Source organism: Pteronotus mesoamericanus, unplaced genomic scaffold (assembly GCF_021234165.1).
Source record: "Pteronotus mesoamericanus isolate MK-2021 breed Mesoamerican mustached bat unplaced genomic scaffold, CSHL_Meso_final contig_164, whole genome shotgun sequence".
Taxonomy (NCBI): Eukaryota; Metazoa; Chordata; class Mammalia; order Chiroptera; family Mormoopidae; genus Pteronotus; species Pteronotus mesoamericanus.
The window spans coordinates 27,090,001-27,113,091 of NW_026555065.1; the positions used below are offsets into that span (position 1 = coordinate 27,090,001).

General features: G+C 43.4%; 1 protein-coding gene across 4 annotated transcripts in view; it reads left to right on the plus strand.

Moving 5' to 3' along the window:
* The window catches only part of MEIS2 (Meis homeobox 2), a 197,827-nt gene extending 196,963 nt beyond the window's left edge, over window positions 1-864 (plus strand). For all 4 annotated transcript variants that reach the window (XM_054565605.1, XM_054565606.1, XM_054565610.1 and 1 more), the window contains one exon: window positions 1-864. This exon is cut by the window's left edge and continues 597 nt beyond it. The gene's annotated coding sequence lies outside the window, so the exon portion shown is untranslated.
* Window positions 865-23,091: the final 22,227 nt, after the last annotated feature.

The window sequence follows — 23,091 nt, forward strand, 5'->3', positions numbered from 1 at the left end:
CTCAAATAGTTTTAGAAGAGAAAAATAAATATATCCTTGTTTTCCACACTATGTGTGTTGTTCCCAAAAGAATGACTGTTTTGGTTCATCAGTGAATTCACTATCCAAGAGAGACTGTGGTATATTTTAAACCTGTTGGGCCAATGAGAAAAGAACCGCGCTGGAGACCGAGACCATGGTGAACGTGTGGCTGAACCTCATCCCTCGGACTCCAGCTTCAAGAATGTGTTTTCATGCCCGGCCTTTGTTCCTCCATAAATGTGTCCTTTAGTTTCAAACAGATCTTTATAGTTTGTGCTTCATAAGCCAATTCTTACTATTATTTTGGGGGACTCTTCTTCAAAGAGCTTGCCAATGAAGATTTAAAGACAAAGCAGGAGCTTCTTCCAGGAGTTCTAAGCCTTGGCTGTGGACAAAACAATCTTAAGTTGGGCAGCTTTCCTCAACACACAAAAAGTTAATGGTCATAGCACCACAACTAGGACTTTATCAGAAACTCAAAGCTTGGGGGATAAAAAAGGAGCAAGAGAATACTGTAACAAACTTCGTACAGAGTTCGGTCTATTAATTGTTTCATGTTAGATATTCTATGTGTTTACCTCAATTGAAAAAAAGAAAAGAATGTTTTTGCTAGTATCAGATCTGCTGTGGAATTGGTATTGTATGTCCATGAATTCTTCTTTTCTCAGCACGTGTTCCTCACTAGAAGAAAATGCTGTTACCTTTAAGCTTTGTCAAATTTACATTAAAATACTTGTATGAGGACTGTGACGTTATGTTAAAAAAAAGGTGTTAAGTCACAAAATGCGGTAATAAATATTTCATTTTTGATTTTTTGTTAGGCTTTTGTGTTTTTCATAGTTCTGAGGTGAGGTGGTACAATGCCTACTATATATGATGTTCAAAGTAGCTGATAGTTTCATTCCCGGAGGTTGAGCATATTTGAAATCTACCAACAATTTTTAAGGTAACAATCACTAGCCTATGTGTGTTTATTTAGCCTGTAAATTCTCTCAACAGAAAACGGCTAAAGGTATGAAATTCTGTGTGTGTGTCTATGAGCCAGGTTGAAGGATCACCTTCAACATGTCCAACCTCCTTTTTAAATGCATGATGTTAAAAAAAAAAAAAACTTTTAGAGAAAGCTTTTTATGTTCCTCTTCTGCCAAAGTAAAGGGCTTTCGCAGAGTTAATTTTACCTAATAAGAAATAACTAACGTCTGTGCTCAAAGATAATTCATCTGCCTGTTTTTTCTCTGTCTTACTCAAATACTGTTGAATATGTAAATTAACATTTACATATAGCTGTCCATAGCTGAGTAAACAACTTCTATAGAGTTTGAAATCCTGACTTGAAAAGATTACTTAATCATTGATATTGAATATATATTTTATTATAATGTCTTTTTATTTCAGACACCTACATGTGCAGGCATGCTGGTGTGACTTGGTGACTAAACTTAATTTTTTCCCTAAAACAACAAAGCAGGCAACACCATGTTTTTTTCAAAATCTCATGCAACATTCCTGAAAATCTGTGTCATTAGCTGGCTGATATTGCACAAACAGTGCCTGCCAAAGTGTACAAAGTGAAACAAAAGTGTGAGGTATTTGCATGCCCCCTCAATTTTTCTAGTAAATACACTGTCCTGGAATTTTGTAACACCTAAATTCTAAATCATATGTTTAGAAGAGATAATGTAGGCTCTAGGAAGTAGTATACCTTGATAGGGGAATACTTCACTATCTCAGAAATCCAAGTTTGTATCTTATTTAGGGTTCCTCCATCTTCTCATTGCAGAAAACATTAATAGAAGTTGTATACAAAAGAACAAGGAACTAAACTTCTATTGTTTTTAGATAGGTAGAATTTTTATAAGTATGTGCTGCTGTTTAAACACAGAAATAATGTTTCTGATATAAACTAACTGATAATGGAGAAATTCTGTGCCGCTTGGAAAAGAGAGAGCTTCCCTCCCATTTTTGTTTTTCCACTTCACGTGGAGTCTTTTTGTAAAATTTAAATATTTGTATACTTCTACTTTCAGTGCTTTTGGGTAAATTTTGACACGTTCTCCACTATAAATTAACTCTCACATCAGCTGAACTTTTATTGTTTTGGCAAAGTTTTTCTTCCTTTCAACAAAGTAAATGCTGAAGGATTTACTTGCTAATTGGCTCACGCTCAGGAAGTGTTTCATGCAATTATTAATAAGCTATTTCATCGAAGTTTAGATCTCGGAGCTCTCTCCCCTTTTTTAATGAATAAAATGATCTCAGGTGTAGTTTCTTCAACAAAACCACATCCTCTCATGGTACCCTTTTTAAATATTTGGAGATGAAGAAGAATTTTAATAACATTTGTTTGCATTTTCTTGCAATATGCCAAGGCTGAGAGGTGGTAGAGTTGTCCAATTTGTACAGTGCTTTTTCATACTACCTCGGAAAGCACTTGCTCCTATCTCGGGTTTACTATTTAGTATAAAGAGTTCCGATTTGGGTATATTTAAGAAAGACTCAGCTGTCAAAAGCAAAGAAACTGGGAATGGTGTTTTGACAACCATATAGTGTTAAAGGAAATACTGTAGTCTGAATAAAATTGCTTATGTTCTCCAAAACAAGAGTAATATAAAAACACTTTTTATTTATATGGAAAAGCAAAAGCAGAAATAAATTCCAAAGGTTTCCCTTTCTTCAAGAAATTCTGAGAGAACTGCAGTTGCCATCTGTTAAGGGTTTGGAATTGAGCAAGAAGCCACATTTTAAGGGAAAAAGAGAGCAAGACCAGGAAAGTCTGTGTCTTCCAGCCACCGCGTCCACCCCCACCACTCCCGTCTCCCCAGCTCACCCGGCTCGGCTTTGCCCAGGAGAGGCCACCAGTATCCTCCTAGCCTCCGCGGCCCCTCCCGCCCCCGTGGGCCTGCTAACCCGGAGCAGATTTGGGAAGGGAAATGTGGCTAATATCTCTAGCAGCTGTCAGAGGAGGGACCTTGCTTCAAAGGGACGGGACAGGGATCCTCCACAAGTTCCCCATTAGTCTTGCAGGCCAGCAATTTGATAAGGAGCCTGGACCTCCGCTGCAAGTTGCCAATGTGTTAGAAAGGCCAGTGTCGACGTGCGCAGTGGCCCTGGTTCTGCAGCCACCGCCTCCCGACGCCCCCGAGCCGCGCCGGGGCGGACGTGCGTCCCGGAGCCTGGGGAGGCAGGGGCGGGGGCGGAGGCGTGCAGACTCTCCACCTGCGAGCCCGGCGGCCCGCCCTCACCTGGCCTTCCCTGGGCGTGTGCGTGTTAGGCAGAGGTAGACAGCAGGGCCTGGAATTGACCGGGGGGCGGGGGGGACAGCCGGGCCCCTGACAGCTGCAGTCAGGACTCGGGGCGTCGCGCGCGACCGTCGGGGCCGGGCTGGAGGGCGCGGCGGCCGGGGGAAGCGCGGGTCTGATGGCGGAGGCCGGTCCGCGTGCGATGAGAATGGAGACCGTCGGGGCAGTGTTTGAAGGGAGGTTTTAATATTAATAGTTTCGGTGTAGAGACAGAAGGGAGATTGCGTCTACGGCTCCTCGGGGCAGACTCTGGGTGACAGCGATGATGGATGATCCGGCGGAGCCCAGCGGCTCCTCCCCTCCAGCCCCAACAGTGTCAAAGCTACTTTAGCTGAAGCTTTAGAAATAAAATAAATAAACAGCATCACCCCCCTTCCTCTTCATACACCTCCACCCCGCACCCCCCGCTTTCCGACATCGATTTATGGATCATTATGAATCAATTACTGTTCTCAATACTTTCCCATTGGCCTAAATAAAACAGTCCACAGATGAAAACGTGGGGTTCTGTGGGGATTTTTTTCCCCCCTGACAGGGACAATCGCAAAATCCATTATCTCATAATCAGAGGCACTGGGTGAGGAGGTGAAGAGAAAGGAAGGGGTCGCCCAGTAAATAACTGGGGGCGGGGGGACGCTGGGAAGGGGGCCGTCGCCCAGCTGCTGTCTTTGTTCGGTTGGGTTTGGTTTGTTTGTTGTTTGTTTGGGGGGGGTTTTTCCCCCCCTCTCTCTTTTGAACGTGGGACCCGCGTGAGAATGAGATGCCCACAGGTTTTGCAAGCTAGTCATTGAACTCCTTAGGAGAAACCTATTTGAATGTGTGTCTCGGCAAACATCAGACGTTGGTGGTGGTGAGGTCGCACATGGGAAAAGGTGTGGAGGAATGGGTCCCGTCTGGAGCGTGGATTTGCACTTTGTTGTGAGCAACTGTGCGAGGGGCTGCTGCTGAGAAGGGGTCCCCCCTCCCTCACAGTCCGCCTCGCTCCCCGTCGTTGGCTGTTTTTGTGGTTGGAACTGGTTTGGATCTGGGACCGGCCGTCCCCGTCCGCCCCCACCCCCACCTCGGCCGCCCCAGGCTTTTCTTCCCTCTCTGGCCCCTTCCTCGGCGGTGCTCGAGGTTCTCTAGGTGTTTCTATGACTACATTGTGTGTGTGGGAGGGTCAGATGTGGGGGTTGCCCGCGAGAGGGCCGTTCCTGGGCGATCATTTATCAATGTCACCCACATAATGATTCTCTCTGCAGCCTCCTATTGATGAGGATAATTACATTAGCTCAGAGTGACTGATCAATGAAAAACCACCACACAAAAACTTCTTTACTCCTCTATAATACCAAAAACCGATACAGAAATAACATAGAAAGCCTGATTTTTCTTTCCCTTCCCTATCCACCAATGGATTCTGCCCCCCCCCACCCCCAAAGGACGTGGGAGTAAAGTAAGAAAATAGACCCAGGTTTTTTTCCTTTCAAGGAGGATGCAATTTTGCCCGTGAATGCATTTTCTTAAATGTTTTGGCTTCATTCCTTCTTTGGTAAAGAATATCAACGGATTGGCTAATGTGAGTTGCTTTTACACTCGTCTGTGGTTTTCCGTTCTTTTTATTTCTTTCTTCCATTTGGGTATTTTTTTTTTCTGAAAATAAGACAATTCTTTTATAAATAACTGAAAAGGGAAATTAATCTAAGTCCCCTCTCTCTTTTCTTTCCTTTCTTTTTCTTTCTTTGTATCTTTCTTTTCTTTTCGTTATTTTGGGGGGGGGCGGTAAAGTGTTTGCCTAAGTCGGGTTATCTTTTGTCTTTATCACTTCATAAAGTAGCGCAATTAAAGATGTGATGTTGCATGGGTGTAAAGGTGGATCCATAATATGGCGACATAATACGCTATATTCTCGCTTGAAAGTTCATAGCTAAATTACGACTTCGCTTTTTCTAGACCTTAAAAATCAATATTTTCTCAATTAGAGAGAATTTTAATGCTTTACTTGTGAGTTGTTAAAGGCACTGTAAATTTTATTGTACTGCTTCTTGGCTTCAGAATAGATGCAGGAGACTGGTTGGTTCTCGTGGTCTTTTCCTCTCCCAGGAACATCAGTGTGTCAGATCAAATGCACGCAACAAAGGTAAGGAGGGTTCCTAGAGGGACACAGCAAAGAGTGGGAGCCCGCCAGGCAGCCCTCCAGTGCCAGAGGCCATTGTCTTAAATATTTCACCTCTCTGGGTCCCACCTCCTGAAAGTGACAGAAATGTCCATTTTACTCCAACACTTCCCCAGGAGGAGCAGTTCCACTCCCATGTACTCTTTGATAGTCAGAAAAGAGGCTGCATTTGGGGAGCCTTCTAAACTCTTCCCAATGCGCCCCCCCCACCTTTCTCTTTCCTTTCCTTTTTTATTTATTTATTTATTGTTTTTGCCAAAATTTAACTCCTCACTGGCTCTTTCACAAATTCTGCCATATTTTATGTGTTCTGGCCTCTATGTCAGAACTCATTCTCCACTCTCAAGAACACTCACTGTTTACAGATGTTTTTTCCTTCCACACATTCCACCTAGTAAAAGTTCCCGCAGAGAATTAACTGTGGTGTGTTAATAGCCCAGGTCTGCTACTGCTCTCTCCTGCAAGCTTGAAGCCTGGAAAGGTGGAGAATGGCACTGAACTAACATCGGGGAGCTGCTCCAGGCCTCAAGAAGCCCACAGGCTTGAGAATGCTAGGCCCAGGGACTTGGTGGGAAGAAGGTAGTGAAACTTTCAGAATGTAAGGGAGAGAAGAGAATAAGAAAATGAGGCTAGAATAGAACCTAATAAGAGAAGAATAGGTCTAGGCAGGGGGAAAAAAAAAAAAGAGCTTTGGGGACCTCTTTGTAATTTAAAAAGAAATAATAATGAAGGGAGAATTGAATATCTAAGACTTGCTGGTAATTTTTTTTATATATATACCCAATGTCTGTTTAAGAACAAGTCCTCAGAGATGCCAGGAAGGGCCTGAGTTTCCAAATGGAATTACACACTCTCCAAGTTCCTTTGCAGTTCCCTCTTCAGTTAATTTGCTGGGAATGAGAAGACCAGGGAAAGGGCTATGTGTGTGGTGTACCAAGGGCTTCTGTAAGAGTCTGATGGGAAGGGGCACCTATATATAATGAGGCTGCTGTTATAAGCTGAATGAGAGGGGGCATAGAGAAAAAGCCACACCACACCACACCACAATGCACTTTAAAGCAATTTTCACCTAGCTGCCTTTCTTTCTTCACTTCAGCCACACACTCCATCAAATATTACACATAGGTGGGGAAAATTTCTAGTTCATCATCTTTTGTCTGTAGACCCACCGGATTGATCTCCCTTCCCTTAGAGTTCTGACATGTAAGCCTAGACCATGGCCTTTTTATCAAGTGAGTGGGGCTTTGTTAATGTATTTGTACTTTTCTGCTTTCAGACTAAGTTTCTCGCTTTGGAAGAAGGAGGGGTGCAAGAAAGGAGGGGGAGGGGAGCTTAACACAAAGACTTTAGTTCTCACCAAGCAGGTTTCAAAATAGGAACTTAATGGGGAGAAAAAGGAAAGAGTGAAAAAAAAATGAAGAGGGGTGTGAGAATTGTTTATCACAACAGGTTTTCTTGTCTGGAAGAGAGGTAATTCTGTGAATATTTTTCCCTTTGGGGATTCTGTTTTCTTCATATTGAAACATTTTCAAATTTTAATCCTTTAGCAGACAAAACCTCAATATAAATATGACATGGGCCACTGGCAAAAACACGAACTTAAACTCTGCTCAGAGAGGAGGGGGTGTGGGGAGGAGAGAGAGCCCTTTCTGATTAATAACTAGCAGGGTAATGTTGAGGGCTTTTTCTGCCCGATTGCCTTTTTGAATTAGAGCCGATTTCTTCACACTTCAATAGTGCCTGTCTCCTTTAAAATGACTGGCAGATTTGTTTCTCTTTTTTCTCTCCCTGAGACTTAATGATGTAAATTTTCTAATTAGTTAAATCATATTGCTTAAAGGCCTAATATTTGTCGTGGAAGAAATGATCACCCTGATTTGGACCTCTTGAAATATTCTGAGAAATAACACTTGGCTTTTAGGTTGAGAGATGAGAGAGGATGAAGCTCTATTACGGGAAGCCGTTTAGAGGAGAGAAGGCGCGGACTCCGGCAACATGTTAAATTAATAGTTGAAGTTGAGCCGGGCTCACACCCCAAGTCCGCTTTTATTTTTCAATCAGCGAAGCTTTAATTGGCAGCCCTCAGGCCTGGAGATCTGATATTTTCTCATTAGTTTCTCATCACTAATCTTGAGTGTTAGATTGGCTTAAAGGTTGTCAACATTTGACCAATTTTATTTAAGGAAAAAAAAAAAATCACTATGTTATGGCTCCGGGATGTGAGATCTGCAAATAAATCCTGCTTGGATCAGCGGAACTAACAGGCAAAAAAAAAAAATGTTGACTATTCATCGTCGCATTTAATAAGTTGCATTAATGTATATTTCAAGGCTAGGAAGAGAGATTATACATGTGCTGCATATGTGCAGATGAAATGAGGTTGATGGGAAGGCGGGTGTACTATGAGCAGGGTGGTTAGGTAAAGTGAGATGTAGGTATATTTCGAACGGAGGGTAAATAACCCAAGCAGAATAGCTGTTGAGGATTTAGGTCTTTTAGGAGCTACAATTCCCCCCTCCTTTTGCAGCTGCGTAAAACTGCAAAGCCTGTCTTGCAGCTCTGAGCGACTCGGCTGTCTCGTCCAGAGATAACATCAGAGCGCCCCCTGCTGGCCAGTGGAGCAGAATGCTGCGGTCAGTGTCTCCCCCCCACCCCCCTCCCGCGAGGCAAATCGGGCTTTTCGGTGCTCCCTACCCCCCATTCACGGACCCCTTCCACTGCCCCCACCTCCGTTCTGCCGCAAAACCGCGGCAGGGGAATAGCACGTCAAGGCTGAACATTTAAATGAGTATATGATAAAAATAATAATCAAATACGAAGGAACCCCCACTTCCACTTGGTCTCAGGGGACTAAACTATCAAATGGTTACGAAAGGGACACATTTTCTTTTTTCTAAACGTCTTTATTCTCTGAGTTTTTGCTGTGGGTTGTTTGTTTCTGCCGAACTGTAGATTCCGAGTTCAAAGAAATGTTTTTAATAGACACTGTAGATTTCTTCTTCTTCTTTTTTTTTAATGGCTATCTCATGGGGAAGGAGGCCAATAGAAAACAGTGTATTGCAGCCTCGCAAAATTAAACTCCCAGGGACGTAGCACTATTTCAATAAAGTTCCTAGGAATCACTTTCGGAATTCAGACAGTTCCTTGTCTTGCATGACCCTTCCTTGCAGGGCAAAGAAGTACTGGCTCCTCTACGATTTTGTTTATTTCAAAATAGAGAACGTGTTTAAAAGTTGTCACAGTCCTATCTACCGTCCTACGCACACACACACCACGTCTTTCCCCCCGCGTGTCCTGTTCCCTCTCCAGGGCTTCTCGGTTTTGTTGGAAACGGAAAGGCCAGCTGATGCGCTCCAAAAGAACCTTCCAGTGTCTCTGACACTTGATCTTACTCTGGTGCTTCACGTCAAATGTAAGGTGGGAGACCGGTCCTATCTGAGAGTGTATGGGTTGTTCTCCAACTGTTTCGGTGCGCAGAGGCGTTGTCTCGCCTCCCCACGGGCCCTTCCCGGGGTTTGTGACCGCGCGGACCCGAGGGCGCCCAGGTGGCGAGAGCCGGGCCACCTCCGCCGGCTGCCCCGCCGCCTCCAGCGCCAGCCGCGCCTCCCGGGAAAGGCGCTGCCCCAGCAGCCTTGGCTCCGAAAAGTCTTCTGACCGCAGCTAGACCCCCTGCAAAGAGTGTAAACCTGAGGTGCGGAACTTTAGTTTGTGGGGAGTCACGGGGCTTTGTCTTTTAAAGTACCGGATCGCGGGATTTGGGGAAAACAGCTCCGAGGAATGAGGCGCGGGAGAAGGAACACCGGGCGGGGAGAACGGCAGGGAAAGGTGGGTCCCTCGACAGCTCCTTTCTTGCCCGAGTACCAGGATGTTCTAGTTTAAAAATCCGTTCTCCTCCTTCGCTTCTTCCTAGAACCCCCCACCCGCACCCGCGTCCCGCCTTCCCCAACCCTCCGCTCTGGGGACGCCAGGACCCTGGCGGGGCCCGGGGACCGCAGGGAGCCGCGCTCCTGGGGCGAGGCAGAGGCGGCCAGGGCTTCACGCTCGCGAAGTGCGACACCTCGGCCAGGATGTGTCTGAAGAGTTGCTGGGGCTACGGTGGCAACTGAGGTAAAGTTAAATATTTATACTCCAAGTTGTTGTCATTCTTTTTGGGTCTGTTTTGAAGAAGTTCAGTGCATTCAGACTCAGTTGAAAAGTAAATCTTGGGGTGTGTGGGGGGTGGGGGGAGAAGCAGAATCTGCCGCCTCCCACTGGAAGCGACTTTTTGAAGGGTCTTCATTTAGCTCAGCAGTGGAGGGGAAGTAGGTTATCTGCAAACAATAGCGGTGCGTTTAAATATATGTGTTCAATGGGTGTACATACAAAAACCACATTATACTTATATACCTATAAGAAAGCAAAGGAAGCAAGTGTCTCGGTTGCAACTGAATCCAAATAAAATTTCCAGTAAGATACTCTCACAGATGAAGAGAATATGAAAATCTCACTGCATTTGTCTCAGTTCGACTTAATGAAATTTGGAGACGTTGACAGTCTGGTCAATGTTCTAAGTAAATTAATGCAAAGGTCCTTAGGAAGAGACTGAAACACCTCTTGCCATTAATCTTAAAGCACTTGAAGAGTATGATTAAAAGAATGGGATCACTAAGCATTATCATCTCAAATAGCTGTTAACTGTCTCCACCCCTTTATTGTGGCAACAAAATAAACTCTCCAGTAGGAATAATGTTCCTTCCTTTTTATCTTTGTTTTTGTTTTGCTTTAAGGGCAAAGAAGAAAAACAGAAGCAAAGGAAACCATCTCAAAAGTCTTGTATTAGCTGCTGTTAAAAGGCTGTTGTTCATTTCTGATTTCCTCATCCTTCACTACAAAGAAAAAAAAATCGAAAAATGTGTCTGCATTGGATGAGAAGAAACCCACTAACAATAACAGTGAAGGTGCATTTGTTTTATTTCCTTTTTCCCTGAAAAATAGTTTTAAATACCCACCAATTTAGCGAGCCGAAAGCTGTGAACATGTAAAAGATGTTCCCCTGTCCGCGTCTATTTGCTGACTTTCATCACTTGCATTTGGTAAGCTTTTGTGTCAAACAGAAATTATGGAAAAGACAAACAGATATTTGCCAAGAAACGACATTCCACTTTCAAGCAGACTCCACCTGATTCTGTATTTGAGTGCTGAGAAGCGTGCGTGTGCGTGCGCGCGCGTGCTATTTTCCCCCAATAAACTCCAAAGCCTTCATTAGACATGGACAAAGAGGGGTGAGAACCGTATTACTGAGCAGCATTCTGACAAAAACAGAAGCTGTGCCCCTCTGTTTCTAGAACCCTAGAAAGGACACCCCGAAAAGGGGCACAACTCGGTGTGTTTTCCATAAGAGCCCTGAGTTGGGCAGACCTTTCAAAGAAACACACAGTAATTAACATGTGAAAAAGCAAAATGCTGAAACGAAGGGCGGTGGCTAACAAAAAAATAAAATAAAATAAACCATGCCAAAAATTATTCTTCAAACCCTGCAAATTTCCAGATGCCACAGAAAATCAATGCAAACGCGCCCCCTCCTAACTGAGCAGACAGCTCTCCTGCCGAGTGATGTTTCCAGTCGCAAGTGGAGTCGGAGCTCCCACCTCCGCTGGAGCGGCAGGAATTGTTACCCTGAGGCCACCGGGAGGGGAGGTAGGGGTGTCGCCCTCCGCCCAGCCCACGCTTCCCACCTGTTCCCTTCTCCCCTAGCGGAGGCACCAGGAAAGCTGGGCGGATCAGCCCGGAGTCGGGGTACCGCGAGCTTAGGCTCCTACCAAACCAAGGAGGAAACCCAAATAGGCCCCCGGAGGCCGAAGATCCGGCCAAAGGGATGTAGATTCTGGGTCCGAGGCACACGCAACGGCCTTCCCAGCCCCGGGGCCAGGCTCCCTTGCCCTGGTGGACAAAAGGCTCATAGGCCACGCGGGTCTAGGAGCGAGTGTGAGAGGCAATGCCGGGGGAGAGTTCCGCCCCGCCCCCGAGCTCGGGGCGTGTGCGTGCGTGTGTGTGTGTGTGTGTGTGTCTGTGTGTGTGTAACACGTGCACTTGGAGAGGGCCTCTGGCCGCACACATCAGCTGGGGAAGTTCACCCACGCGGCTTCCTGGGTCCTGAGCCCACACTTTTCCCTATCCCCCACCCTCCTCCACTCAGGACACCCAGACACCTCCCCGAATCCCGGCCACGCCCGCACAGGTGGGGTGCCTTTAACTAGAAAAGCTACCCCGGAGGGAAGGCGGAGGGGGCGCGGGGAGGGCAGATAAGGGGTTGGGAAGAAAGATGGTACTTCCAGAACTCAGACATTCCTATCTTCTTGTAATTGTCATCACACTCAATCTTTCCACCAAGACCCACGTTATCCAGAAAGCAGAGATTGATTCGCGGGAAAATCGTGCTTACGGAAACGTCTGGGGTTGACGCGGGAGGGCTCTTGAGACCTGCGCAGGCTTTGCTTAGATTCAAAAGTATGATTTTAATTTTCTTAATGAAGGCGCTCTCTAGAGCTCAGCTGGTAATGGCTGTGCTGAGTTTAATAGACTTCTGTCGAACAGAAAAAGACGGATAACTATCGGTTTTAAGTAATCTGCTCTAATGCAATTATTTTCCGAGGTTCGAATGTCATTGTGTGGAGAGGGCAGGAGTGAATTAGGGCCCCGGGGACCGCGAATGCGGGGCCAGCAGACGGCCTGAAATACCAGCCGAACTTGTTTTGTGAGGTCCACTTGGGCTTGGGGGTCGGGGTCGAAGGCTTCAGAGCCCTTTCTTGGTCTGCGCTTGTGAAAACCTCTCCCTCTCTCTCCCTGGCTCCCTCGCCTGTCTCCTCCTTTCCTTTCTCCCTCCTCCTCGCCCCTCGTCTTTTCCCTCCCTGCTCTTCCCCTTTCTTCTCATCTCTCCCGGAGTTAATGTGAATTTTCTTTCCCTTTCCTATATTTTGCCTGTCTTTGTGTATTGCAGGCAGATCCATTTAGCCCAAAGTGTTTCTCCAGAACAGTCACAAAGAAGCGGGCTCTTGGAATGTGCCAGCCCATTCACCCATTGAAATCAATGAAATTGGGATGCTTAAGATAACTGATGACGCTGCGTACATACACAGTCAATACACCAGGAGGCTTATTTCTATCTAAATACAGAGCTGATCCAGGTCACTGTCCAAAACGATCCCCAATCTTAGGTCTGACACCCCGGGTCATTACTGGTAGTTTTTATTTGGAATTATCTAAACTCTTCTCAGCTCTCCACTTCACTTTGCCTGGTAAACACAGTCTCAGGCAAACGGGATTTTAAAAAATAAAAATAATAACACGATGGATCATTTCCCTTCTGTCAGCGAGCAAGCCAAATCCGTGCAAGGAAGAGGCTTGTATTCTAACCTAGGAGAAGGATTTGAAAACGGGCGGCAGGCAGGCCCGCAGGCCGCAGCGCTGAGCGCTGGGCCCTCCGGAGTCCTGCTCTCTGGTCCGAAGCTCTGTCCACGGCCATTCCCAGCCTCGCTTCCCTTGCCAGCCTCTCTCTCTGAGTTCCTGGGACTGATGCCCAAAAAGGGGTTCCAGAACCCCTGAGTTACAGGTTTCCGTTCCAGACCCCGGAGGTGAGGCGAGGGTAGCTGGATCTGGAGCGTCTCTGACTCAAGTTCCACAGACCGACTAGGCTTGCAGTTCTCAGCCTTGTACACCCTCTCTCTCCCCATCGCGCTCTCCCTGGCTCCCTCCCTCTCTCCTTTCTGCTACACACACCCACGAGCATAGAACGCTTCCACAAAGCTCTCTACTATCTCTTCCCTGACCCAATCCTACCCTCCCCCGTCATCGCTCCGCTGCGTCTTACGTCTTGAGAAAATAAAAAGAAGGAAGAACACTAAAACAAACACAAAAAAGCTTTGGCAAAACCTCTCAGGTCCCCCTGGCTGGGGAATAGCACCGCTAGCGCCCCAATGCACGACCTTGGGGTGCAGCCGGGAACGAGGCCCCTGGCTGCCCTGGGCCCTGGGGACACCCCTCTTGGAGGGTGAGGCTGGGTGAGGGCGGAGGGCGCTTTCCATCTTCTTCGCTCCGGGCTGCTGGAAAGGGAATCGGGATGGGATCCAGTCCTCGGGCCCCTACGACTCCCAGAACCTGGAGAAGCCGCGGGGGGCGGGCACCTCTCAGGTGCCGCGAGGTGATGCCTGGGGTTCCACCCCGCTAGCGAGGAAGTCTGCGCCCAGAAGAGCCGCGCTGGGACTTGACGCGGTCAGCCTCCAGCGCCCTTTCATGGTGGAGAAGGCCACCCGCAGTGCTCAGGCCCAGCCTGCCCCAGCCACCGCTGAGGGATTTCGTGACTTCGGGTGCCACCAGGGAGGGAAGAATGGCTTCTGGCTGAAGGAGCAGATTTGGAACGGGAGAAGGGGTGACTGTCAGAACCCCTCTCTCTTCAGGCCCTCCCTCCCCGCCTCTCCTTGCCTCCTGAAGGAAGTCCCTGTGCCATCCCTTCAGGAGCTCTCTGCAGGAAAACTGCTATTGCGCTGTTTTTGTGACTTAGGAGAGCAAGAGCAAAGACCCAGCCTCCACGAGTTTTAGATGGATCCCACTCTGCTTTTGAAGAGTTGGTGGGACAGGAGAGAAAAAAAGATTATATTATCCAACAGTGAATTTTCCAAGCTCCCCCTCAGCCAAGCAAGGTTAAGAAAGGTTTGGTAAAAAGTTGGGGGGCAATTACCCACCATAGTCCCCAGGAAGGGACCTGGACCCAGTAAGAATCCCAACTCCTAACCGAGCTGAGAGCTCTTTGCAAAGATGTCTTGGACTCCCAGCCTGTGCCACCCATCCAGGTGGGCCAGCCGTAGGCTCTCAGTCCATTCTGCCTCTGAAGCAAAAGACTAGATTAGGTCTGGGGACATACAAGGAGGCCAAACAATTAGTTTTGTGTCTCCCTCACTTAGTCTCCAATTTTAAAAGTCAACAGAGGAAAGCATACTTTTTTCCTCAGTAAATCAAATATGTAATTATATTCACATAGAATTTAGGCATAAAAATTATCTTTTCTTCAATCATACTTAGGCATTTTTAAAGGGCCACCCTGAACATGGCATGCTTTTATAGAACAAAACACTTAGGCATAGGCTTTGAGGTTAAAGAACACTAAGAATGCCTGATACCCCTTCTACTCTCTGCCTTCACATAAATAAGGGGGAGGAGTAGGGAGTCCTAAGACTATCTCAGGTGATAAGAGCTCCTAAAACAAACTAATCAATGCACAAAAACAACACATTATGGCACCTTTAAAGTAAGTTCCCCTAAAACAAGTTAGACTCAAATACCTGACTGCAAAGTTAAGATTTTTCTGCTTACTTATTTATTCAGGTCTCTTAGTTTTAGTACAGTTTAAATAGTCCACTCAGAAGGGCTGATACTACCCACCACAGCAGAGCAAGGGCAGTTGTTTACACTTTGAAGCTTATCCATTGGCCTTAGGACTTTTGAATACTCAAGTGAAGTGTAAATAGAATAAGGTCACAGATGATTGACAAGTTCAAGTTACTTAGCTCAATTATCAAAACTTTATTTCTAAATTATGTTCAATTTTATTTTCCTGCTTTGCTGTAAATGACCTTAGAAAATCCAATGGGAGTGAAGAATTTCTACCATGTCCTATGTATCATGATTTATTTGTACAGTCATTTTGTGATATATGCCTCCGTTAATGTTTCTGTGGAGCCCAAGTCTTTACAATTAGACTTAGAAACATGGCTATCATGCTAAGTCAAAGGCAGTCACTTCAAAGACACAATGATCACTAAATTTGGACAACTTTCTATAATATCCCTAATTCTAAACTACAGACAGAACCTGAAGACTGTTTAGAATCTAATTCTCTGGATATTGGCATGCTGTTATTCAATGTCCGCCTATCCAAACAGTAGATAGAATGCAATTTATAAATATATACCTTACAACTCACTTCCTACATAATATCACAGAAGTTCTCCTCTGCATTATTTAATACCTATAACCAAGTTCTTCAGATTGAGGCTTATGCTGCCACATCTGGAAATGCTTCCCTTGCTCTTACTCCTCACACCACCCCCCAGTCTCCTCCCTCTACCCAGTCAGCCACTGGTGAGAGAAATGGCTCAAGCCTCCCCTTCTACCATTATATGATAGCATCAGCTTTTAATCAACGAGAGGCACTCCTATTTAAATTTACAGGATGACTCTTTATTTCATTTATCTTTTCTTTTGGAGAAAAGTGAAACAAGAGCACCACCCTTATTAATTATAAGATTGATGGGGTGAAAAAAGCCAAATGAATTTGGCTTGCAAATTATTAGTAGGGGTATGAATATTTATGATGGTGCCAGGAACTGCAGTCATGAACCCCGGTATCAGGCTTGGGAGACAGTCAGGCCCGTGCATTCAGTGAGGCTTCAGCAGTTTCCCCAAATTTGATGTGACACAAATGGGAACTTCTAAATGAGACGCAGGGTGGGCTCCTACCCAGTCAATCCCCTCCTTTTTTTCTTTTTCTTTTCTTTTTTTGGCTTATCTTGCTGAACATGAACTTGCTTCTAGTGACCTCTATCATAGACTTTAAAAATCTTTTAAAGTGAAAGCAGATACCTAAATTATGGGAAGAAAAATCTATGTTTGTGCTTTTCCCACTCGATATTCACCTCTTTTTTAAAAAAATCCTTACTAGAGGAGAGGAAATGTTTATTGATATTAGAGAGGAACAGAGAGAGGGAGGGAGAGAAGGAGGGGTGGGGGGGGAGAGAGAGAGAGAGAGAGATCAATGTGAGCACATCCATCCATTGCCTCCTGTGGGCACCCCTGGGCCTGGGATGAAACCTGCAACTTAGGTATGTGCCCTGACCAGGAATTGAACCTGCGACCTTTTGGTGTATGGGATGATGCTCTAACCAACTGAGCTACCTGGCCAGTAATCATTTATATTTTAAATCAAGTTTCTCTGTAAAATATTTGTGACATACATTTAAAAAATCTGAAGCTATTTATTTAATATAAAAATATTGGAAACCTAAAATATCCTAGGTATAAAGAGGATTTAATTAGAGACAATCTAAGTTAGATACAGACAGAAAGGAGAGTGGAAAATAAAACAGCAATGGAAGAGAGATGAGAAGACAAGTTTTGTTCTTTTTTTCTTTCTCTATGCATGTTTTCTTTTTTCTGCACCAGACTTATACATGCTTTAGTTCCAAAGTGAGAAAATTTAAATGGAAGATGGAGGAAGAAAGGGTCAAGGTGGAAAAGGAAAGGGTGAAAATAATTCAGTTAAAGACAAACCATACCCTTTTTTCCTCCGCTTGATTAAGCATTTAATAGTTTTGTAGTGCTTTGGAAAAGGGGCTGTGGATTTGAGACAATGAGCTCAAGTACTATCTCACCAAAGGTTTCTTTTCAGTAAAAGAATCATTGAGTGGGGGCTGACCCAGTCTTGTGAAATTAGTTCATTCTGACATCAGAGCCAGCCTAGCACATAAATCTTGAAAAGGAAGTCACATTGCTTACAAAACAGAAATGCGAGGCATTCTAAAAAGCATAAGCAATTTCAAAAATGTCCCTCAAATTTCCTGAAAAATATATATTTATATTCTTCTACAATTGTAACTGGATATTTGTGCTAAGTTGGTGTGTTATGTATATCCTGCCTTAAGTTGTCAATTCTGTGTGATATAATTTTTTATTGCATAAAGTTAATTTTAAAAATTGTAATTGAATCTATTGACACTGGTCAATAAAACCATATAGGTTTCAAGTGTACAGCTCCATAATGCATCATCTGCCCACTGCATCATGTGTCCGTCACCCCAAGTCCCTTACTGTAACCATTTAACCGCATTTATTCCCCTTCGCATGCTTCCACCTCCTCTCAGCCCCCCTTTCTGTCCGGCAATCACCATGCTGTGGCTCATGTCTATGTGTATATTTTTTCTTTAATCCCTTCACCTTATTTTTTTACAAGAAGCAATACGACTGACAATGATTTACTTAAATTCAGAAACCTAGAAATTGATGCATCTACTATCAATCACACTTGGTAGATACAGTAAAACACACTCAACATTTGTATATCAATAGTGGCACATACACAAATCTGTTTTGTTCGGTTTAAATGCTCTTCAACATGTCATTTCACATTTTTCTGGAACATGTTATGGGTTAGTCATCCTGTTTCAGCTGATTGCTAAATCCGTAACCTAATGAAAATTCAAAATAGAGTATTTACTTGTCATGGATTTCAGAGCTAAAAGGTGGGGTTTGGGGATAAATTGGCCACCTTCTCTTTTTATTCTGACAAAGAATTGGAGGTCTAAAGATGGCAACTGACTCATAAAACTAATTAGTCCTAGCTTCTGACAAAGCTCCTGAGCCCAATTTTTCTTATGATATGGTGCTGTCCCATCTCCTGCCCTTTATCTAGAGTAGTATTTATAATACTACGTGCAGACTTTTCTACTAATATTTTTCTTTCCAGCACACTGACAATGAAATTCTTATTAAATAATAATAAGATATTGACTGGTCTGTTTGCCAATATGAAGATTTGTTGTTGATCTCTGATGTCTGTATTGATTAGGCAAGAATGAGATCTATTTCCTACCTAAAGGATAAATAGATCTCAGTACTGGCACAAAAACAAACTTTGTATTAATAGAAACCCTAACCTTCTCTATTTATTGGTTATGCATCAGCTCAGTCAATCAAGCTAGAAACAGATATAAATAGGAATAACTGAGAGCGATGCCTCAAAATCTCCAAAAATGTTCACCAGGGATATTTAAACTGATATGAGAATTCCTGACTTCAGCACTAGTAGCTTGCTTCGAGGTAACCTTCCCGTCTGGCTCTTCTCTTCACCCCAAATTGAATCCTACACGTGCTCCATATATTTTACATTAAGGGAATCCTATTCATGCCTGAGATGATCTCATATTTATGATGAGGCTTCTTCTGTCAAATTGTTATTTCTGTAGCTTGCTGTCAAAAATGTCACTCAAAGTTTTCTTTCTACCTCTCTTTACCCTCTGTCATAGTAATGTAGAAGGTCTAATCTAAGTAGAATCTGCCTCCCCTATAAAACACAGCTAGGAGAATGGTTTTTTACTTCCTGTCTGCCTCACTGTTCCCCTCCCCACCGCTCTATCTTCCTTCTGTTTAAGGGCTGTGGTCCATTGTTTGTCTTTGTGGTAAAATCATTCACTCAAGCAGTTTCTCTGAGGGCTCAAAAGCTTAACATTTGTGAGAAAAGTTTAGGTATCAATGTGTTTGGCATATTTTCTGAGTTCATGATACTTAGGTTAACACTTAAGCAAGAAAGAGAACAACATCAAAACAAAAATGCCAATTAAAGAAAGTTTTGGAGCATTAATAGCAGATATTTGATTTTTGGAAATATAAGTAATAAAATGGTGAACTTGTTAGCATTTAAAAGTTTTTTTCTTTATCAGTGTGATCTCTTGGGGTTTTTGTGGTTTTTTGGGGGGCTGTTTCTATTTCATTATTTTCGCATGAATATGATAAACGGTCATTAGATCTAACCATTTTTATTTAATGTTCATAAAAACTGGGAGATTTTCAAACAGATGTGTCCTGATATGGTTCAGTGAATTTAGTGGACTTCTCATATAGATGGAATAATAAATGGAATACGGAAGATGAATTTTATACCCTTGTTTACCTCTTCCAGAACTCACTCTGATTATAATTACAAATAGTGTTTATTTGTATTATGCAATATATACACCATTGTCCAGATGCTGTGTAAACCTGAACTTGATCACTGCCATCTAGAGTATATAATCCAAGATAGCACTGACACCAGATAATACAGAGAAACATGGACAAATAGAAGGTATGGCACAGTTACATATTCTTTTTTTTAATAAAAAGGAAACTATAACAAAGCCTAGCTCATGAATGAACAAATATTTACCTTCTTTCTATTTAAATATTTTTCTTTCAGGCCCAAATAAGTGGTTGGGAAAAAAGAATATTTCGTTTGATTTATTTTCTATCAATTAGGGATAAATTTGATTAATAACTCTTCTCCTTTTAACTTTTTAAAAAGCGATCGGCAAAGAGAAGAAGGTAGCGGTCAGAGTGGAGAGGATATACAAGTTTAACTAACAAGGGCAGGACAGCCCAGTGGGATCTAATGAACGAAATAAACTGATGAACAAAACAGAAGCGAAGACATGGACACGTGGAACAGATTGACAGCCAAGAGAGTGGAGGGGTGAGGGGAGGGACTGGACGAAGGACGGTGAAGGGATCAGCCAAAGAACATTTCTGTGCGACCCATGGACACAGACAACAGGTCGGTGAAGGCCAGAGGGAAGGACATGGTCGGGGGGGCGTGGGGGAGGGGGGGAGGTTGGCAAAGGTGGGGGGGAAATGGGGACGTCTGTGACAGTGTTGACAATAAAAATAAAGAAAAAAAATAAAGCTAAAGGCAGAGTGACTGGGCCTAAATGCTGACTCAGCCACTAATTATGTGACCTTAGGCAAACTAACTATCACTTCTAAACTTCTCAGACATGATAATCAAATGAGTTAAGGCATGAAGAAATTAAGTCTACTACTTGGTTCATGAGGTGAGAATTCAACAGATAACAGTTCCTATAATATTATTATTATTAATCAACTCCTTACCAGTTTAGACAGGACTGCATACAAACAATCCATGACATTTAAATATCTTTAGATACCTTTTATTAATTGTGTAGAAACTCAATATTAGCGTAGATTCACAATTCAATCTATATCACTCAGGTCACTTCAGTTCTATGTTTGTACCTATATAGTTATCTTTTAGTATTCCGCCTTTAAGAAAGACCTCATAGCACACATTTGCATGCAAGTCATTGAGTAAATAGTTTATGGGATTGTTTGGTAATGAAATAATGGGAAGATCACCAGATTGGGAGCTATAGCAAAACTAGATTCTAAATTGTAGATCAGAGTAGAAAATATCCAAAGTCCATTCTGGCTCTAACAGACAAAGCGTGCATGACTCACGTAGGAGCCTTTTCCTAGCAGAACTTTTTTTTTTCTTCCAAGTATATATTCAGCAACTACAATGTGCCTGGCCCTGCGGTAGGCCCAAAGAGAAATAATTTGCAGTCTAGTGGAGGAATAGACATTACGTTCCAGTGTGATAAGTGTTATGTTAGAAGTATGTAGAGGGAATTATAAGCCCAGATATATTATAAGACCAACTAACCAATGGGAGCAAACGTGTCACCAACAGGAAGATAAGGGATAGCTTTGTAGAATAGTTGGCACCTGAAGTAGAATCTTGAAGGAGAAATAAGAGCTAAGGATGAGGTGAGGAAAAAGGCATTCCAGGTGGGAATAGTATGTGCAAAGAAACAATAAAGAACAGGTCATGGAGAGAATTGGTAGTTCTGTAGGGCTGAGGGTATGGGAGAGGAGGGTGTGGGTAGTGCTGTGGGGCAGAGAGGGTGGGCAGGTGGGTGGAGATGAGTCTTCCCCTCACCTTTCCATGTCTCTGTAGTCAATCTCAGGTCCTCTGCTGGCTTTAGTGCCTCCATTTGATGATGACAGCCCGGTCTATATCTTCAGCCCAGACTTGAACTTCACACCTACATCATCAACTCTCCCTAGACACTTCTGTATGTCTGGAGGCACCCAAACTCATTAATTTCACCCCCTGGAAACACCTTCCCCTCTGTTCTCTATTGTCATAAATGGTATTATCATCTACTCAGTTGCTTGTGCTAGAAATTTAGGTTTGAGCTTTGCCACTTCTCTTTATCACCAATACCCCCCAATCCAATCAATTCCGAAGACTTAACAATTATACCCCACAAATGCACCTGTAAGCCATATGCTTCTCTTTGTCTCTACCACTCTACCACTCTAGTCCAAGCTGACATTATTGGGACTTGATGTTTGGGGCTCTGGAGTCAAAACTGATCCCATCCTATGGCTATCTAAAATCACTTGAAATGCATGTAATTTGATTAATCAATGTCACACCAATAAGTTTAATAAAATTAAAAAATAAATCCTTTAATGGGAATACACCATTCTTAGGGTAAAGTCCAAATTTCTTAAGATGTTCTAAAACCTTGATTGATTTCACTTTGTCCCCCGACCTCCAGCCCCATCTGGAATCCCCTCATTCTCTCTGATCTGCCCTGAGTGCTCTTCTTGATGTTGCTCAAATGGCACAGTCTTGTGCGCACCGTAGGGCTCTTGCACTTTCCGTCTCTTCATTTTGGACGTTTCTCCTTCCCCATCTCCCATCTCTAACTGGGCTAACTGCAATTCATTCTTCAGCTCTCCAATTAAATGCCATTTCCATGGGGAAATTTTCTTGACCATTTATTTCCCTTCTTGGTTAGGCTAGATTTTCTATTATCATAATAACATTTAAATTTCTTTGTAGTATTATGATATTTATAGTTAATTAATTATTAATCATGTAATTATTTGTTTAATGTCTGTTTCTCCTGCTGAACTATGCATTTTATAAGGATAAAGTCCAGCATGTTTGATTTGCCACAGTATACTCAATGTCTAATAAGTATTTTCTTTGAAGGAAAAACAAGAAAGGAAAGGAGCAGTTAAATAGGTATCTGCTGGCTTTAGGGACTAAGAGGCCATAGTGATCTTGGGGAAAGCAGTTTCAGTGGAGGGGTACAGGCAGATGGCAAACTGGTGTGAGGAGGTGAGAAAGTAGAGGCAGTGGGTACAAACTAATTTTAAGAATCTTATTTGTGGGAAAAATAAAAACAATCTGGCAATAAACTAAAGGGAAGATGTAGGATCAAGGGATGTTTTACTTTTAAACATAAAAGAAAACTGAGCTTAATTATATGGCTGAAGAGAGAGAGCAATAAAAGAGAAGATATACAGAGTAATTGAGAGATTAAGGAAACAGGAACAAGAAGATGTAATTTAATGGAGGAAGGTTGCAGCACAAGCTGGGATCCGGAGCATATGTTTTATGAAAGTCAAAAGTCACTTCTTCATGGAGTCAAAAAGAATGGAAGTAAAGGCAGGTGTACACATGGACTAAATAGAGCTGTGGATCCCAGAAGATAATGTGGGTTCTGCTCAATAGCCTAGATAGTTCCCCCAGTTGTAGGACATGCTCAGGGAAAGGGGGTTGTAGGGAAAAAAGCAAAAGCTTAGGATCACTGTTGAGGAGAATGAGAGAGGAAGCTGATCCGGATCAGGTCAAAAGATTGCTGAACCTTGCCAAGGGAGGTTTGTGGTGCCAACCATCCGTATCATTGTGTAATTTTCTCCAGAAGTGCTCAGCAATTTCAGTGAAGGAGTGAGATGCGTGGACTCTTCCAAGTCTGAGAATTTGCAGGGAAAGAACAGCTAGGAAGTTGAAAATAGAGGTTGGGCATTAGTATTTGAATTACTGAACTACTGGGTCTTAGTTAGATAAAAGAGAAAATGAAGACACAACGTGATGACACATGGGAGTAAAATCAGTGATACAGGGGTTGAATGTTTTCTTAAAGAAAGGAACAGAGAGGTTGTGAGAGCTGGGAGAATGTATAAAGTGGAATGAGAGATTTATTTTGTTGGAATTTAAGATGTAGAAGTGGAAGTTGC